The sequence below is a fragment of the Symphalangus syndactylus genome, chromosome 9 (assembly GCF_028878055.3).
Source record: "Symphalangus syndactylus isolate Jambi chromosome 9, NHGRI_mSymSyn1-v2.1_pri, whole genome shotgun sequence".
In the NCBI taxonomy this organism is placed as follows: Eukaryota; Metazoa; Chordata; class Mammalia; order Primates; family Hylobatidae; genus Symphalangus; species Symphalangus syndactylus.
The window spans coordinates 1,344,143-1,348,024 of record NC_072431.2 but is presented as its reverse complement, the minus strand read 5'-3'; the positions used below and the strand labels follow the sequence as shown (position 1 = coordinate 1,348,024).

Genomic DNA, 3,882 nt, shown 5'->3' with positions numbered 1-3,882 from the left:
CTGATCTGTAAATTCAGTTAACAGAGATAAAATATATTTTTTATTGAGCAGTTATGAAACACTCTTTTTGTAGAAAATGCAAGTGGAGATTCGGAGCGCTAAGAGGGTAATAGTGGAAAAAGGAATGTCTTCAAATATAAACTACACAGAATCATTCGGTGAAACTTCTTTCTGATCTGTGCATTCAGCTAACAGAGTTAAACCATACTTTTGATTGAGCAGATCTGAACAATCTTTCTGTAGAAAATGCAACTGGACATTTGGAGCGCTAAGAGCGTAGTAGTGGAAAAAGGAATATATTCAAATATAAACTACACAGAAGCATTCTGTGAAACTTGTTTCTGATCTGAGCATTCAGCTAACAGAGTTAAACCATACTTTTGATTGAGCAGTTTTGATACACTCTGTGTGTAGAAAATGCAACTGGACATTCGTAGCGCTAAGTGGGTAATAGTGGAAAAAAGAATATGTTCAAATATAAACTACACAGAAGCATTGTATGAAACTTCTTTCTGTTCTGTGCATTCAACTAACAGAGTTGAACCTTACTTTTTTTTTTTTTTTTTTTTTTTTTTTTTTTTTATTATACTTTAGGGTTTTAGGGTACATGTGCACAATGTGCAGGTTTGTTACATATGTATCCATGTGCCATGTTGATTTCCTGCACCCATTAATTCGTCATTTAGCATTAGGTGTATCTCCTAATGCTGTCCCTCCCCCCTCCCCCCACCCCACAACAGTCCCCGGAGCGTGATGTTCCCCTTCCTGTGTCCATGAGTTCTCATTGTTCAATTCCCACCTATGAGTGAGAACATGCGGTGTTTGGTTTTTTGTCCTTGCGATAGTTTACTGAGAATGATGTTTTCCAGTTTCATCCATCTCCCTACAAAGGACACGAACTCATCATTTTTTATGGCTGCATAGTATTCCATGGTCTATATGTGCCACATTTTCTTAATCCAGTCTATCGTTGTTGGACATTTGGGTTGGTTCCAACTCTTTGCTATTGTGAATAGTGCCGCAATAAACATACGTGTGCATGTGTCTTTATAGCAGCATGATTTATAGTCCTTTGGGTATATACCCAGTAATGGGATGGCTGGGTCAAATGGTATTTCTAGTTCGAGATCCCTGAGGAATCGCCACACTGACTTCCACAATGGTTGAACTAGTTTACAGTCCCACCAACAGTGTAAAAGTGTTCCTATTTCTCCACATCCTCTCCAGCACCTGTTGTTTCCTGATTTTTTAATGATGGCCATTCTAACTGGTGTGAGATGGTATCTCACTGTGGTTTTGATTTGCATTTCTCTGATGGCCAGTGATGAGGAGCATTTCTTCATGTGTTTTTTGGCTGCATAAATGTCTTCTTTTGAGAAGTGTCTGTTCATGTCCTCTGCCCACTTTTTGATGGGGTTGTTTGTTTTTTTCTTGTAAATTTGTTTGAGTTCATTGTAGATTCTGGATATTAGCCCTTTGTCAGATGAGTAGGTTGCAAAAATTTTCTCCCATTGTGTAGGTTGCCTGTTCACTCTGATGATAGTTTCTTTTGCTGTGCAGAAGCTCTTTAGTTTAATGAGATCCCATTTGTCGATTTTGGCTTTTGTTGCCATTGCTTTTGGTGTTTTAGACATGAAGTCCTTGCCCACGCCTATGTCCTGAATGGTATTGCCTAGGTTTTCTTGTAGGATTTTAATGGTTTTAGGTCTAACATATAAGTCTTTAATCCATCTTGAATTAATTTTGGTATAAGGTGTAAGGAAGGGATCCAGTTGCAGCTTTCTACATATGGCTAGCCAGTTTTCCCAGCACCATTTATTAAATAGGGAATCCTTTCCCCATTTCTTGTTTTTGTCAGGTTTGTCAAAGATCAGATAGTTGTAGCTATGCGGCATCATTTCTGAGGGCTCTGTTCTGTTCCATTGATCTATGTCTCTGTTGTGGTACCAGTACCATGCTGTTTTGGATACTATAGCCTTTTAGTATAGTTTAAAGTCAGGTAGCGTGATGCCTCCAGCTTTGTTCTTTTGGCTTAGGATTGACTTGGCGATGCGGGCTCTTTTTTGGTTCCATATGAACTTTAAAGTAGTTTTTTCCAATTCTGTGAAGAAAGTCATTGGTAGCTTGATGGGGATAGCGAGAACGACGGTATGAGTTTTCACTCATTTTGTTCAGCTTTTCCAAGGAATGTTTTTTTTGGAGGACTCATCATCGATCTGAACCTTACTTCTGATTGAGCCTTTCTGAAACACTCTTTCTGTAGAAACTGCAATTGGACATTCTGAGCGCTAAGAGGCCTCTATTGGGAAAAATAATATCTTCAAATAAAAACTACACAGAAGCATTGCGTGAAACTTATTTCTGATATGTTCATTAAGCTAACAGAGTTAAACCATACTTTTGATTGCGCAGTTCTGAACACTCTTTCTGTAGAAAATGCAAGTGGACATTCGGAGCGCTAAGAGGGTAATAGTGGAAAAAGGAATATATTCAAATATAAACTACACAGTAGCATTCTGTGAAAATTCTTTCTGTTCTGTGCATTCAACTAACAGAGTTGAACCTTACTTTTGATTGAGCCGTTCTGAAACACTCTTTCTGTAGAAACTGCAATTGGACATGCTAAGCGCTAAGAGGCCTACATTGGGAAAAAGAATATCTTCAAATAAAAACTACACAGATGCATTCTGTGAAACTTATTACTGATCTGTAAATTCAGTTAACAGAGATAAAACATATTTTTGATTGAGCAGTTATGAAACACTCATTTTGTAGACAATGCAAGTGGAGATTCGGAGCGCTAAGAGGGTAATAGTGGAAAAAGGAATGTCTTCAAATATAAACTACACAGAATCATTCGGTGAAACTTCTTTCTGATCTGTGCATTCAGCTAACAGAGTTAAACCATACTTTTGATTGAGCAGATCTGAACAATCTTTCTGTAGAAAATGCAACTGGACATTTGGAGCGCTAAGAGCGTAGTAGTGGAAAAAGGAATATATTCAAATATAAACTACACAGAAGCATTCTGTGAAACTTCTTTCTGATCTGAGCATTCAGCTAACAGAGTTAAACCATACTTTTGATTGAGCAGTTTTGAAACACTCTGTCTGTAGAAAATGCAACTGGACATTCGTAGCGCTAAGTGGGTAATAGTGGAAAAAAGAATATGTTCTAATATAAACTACACAGAAGCATTGTATGAAACTTCTTTCTGTTCTGTGCATTCAACTAACAGAGTTGAACCTTACTTTTGATTGAGCCGTTCTGAAACACTCTTTCTGTAGAAACTGCAATTGGACATTCTGAGCGCTAGGAGGCCTATATTGGGAAAAAGAATGTCTACAAATAAAAACTGCACAGAAGAATTGTGTGAAACTTCTTTCTGTTCTGTTTGTTCAACTAAAAGAGTTGAACCTTAGTTTTGATTGAGCCGTTCTGAAACACTCTTTCTGTAGAAAATGCAAGTGGAGATGCGGAGCGCTTAGAGGGTAATAGTGGAAAAAGGAATGTCTCCAAATATAAACTACACAGAATAATTCTGTGAAACTTCTTTCTGATCTGTGCATTCAGCTAACAGAATTAAACCATACTTTTGATTGAGCAGATCTGAACACTCTTTCTGTAGAAAATGCAACTGGACATTTGGAGCGCTAAGAGAGTAGTAGTGGAAAAAGGAATATATTCAAATATAAACTACACAGAAGCATTCTGTGAAACTTCTTTCTGATCTGAGCATTCAGCTAACAGAGTTAAACCATACTTTTGATTGAGCAGTTTTGAATCACTCTGTCTGTAGAAAATGCAACTGGACATTCGTAGCGCTAAGTGGGTAATAGTGGAAAAAATAATATGTTCAAATATAAACTACACAGAAGCATT

At 37.4% G+C, this 3,882-nt stretch overlaps 1 pseudogene; it reads right to left on the bottom strand.

The window, feature by feature from the left end:
• Positions 1-2,131: 2,131 nt before the first annotated feature.
• LOC129490872 (uncharacterized) lies at positions 2,132-2,218 on the bottom strand (annotated as a pseudogene).
• Between the last annotated feature and the right edge of the window lie 1,664 nt (positions 2,219-3,882).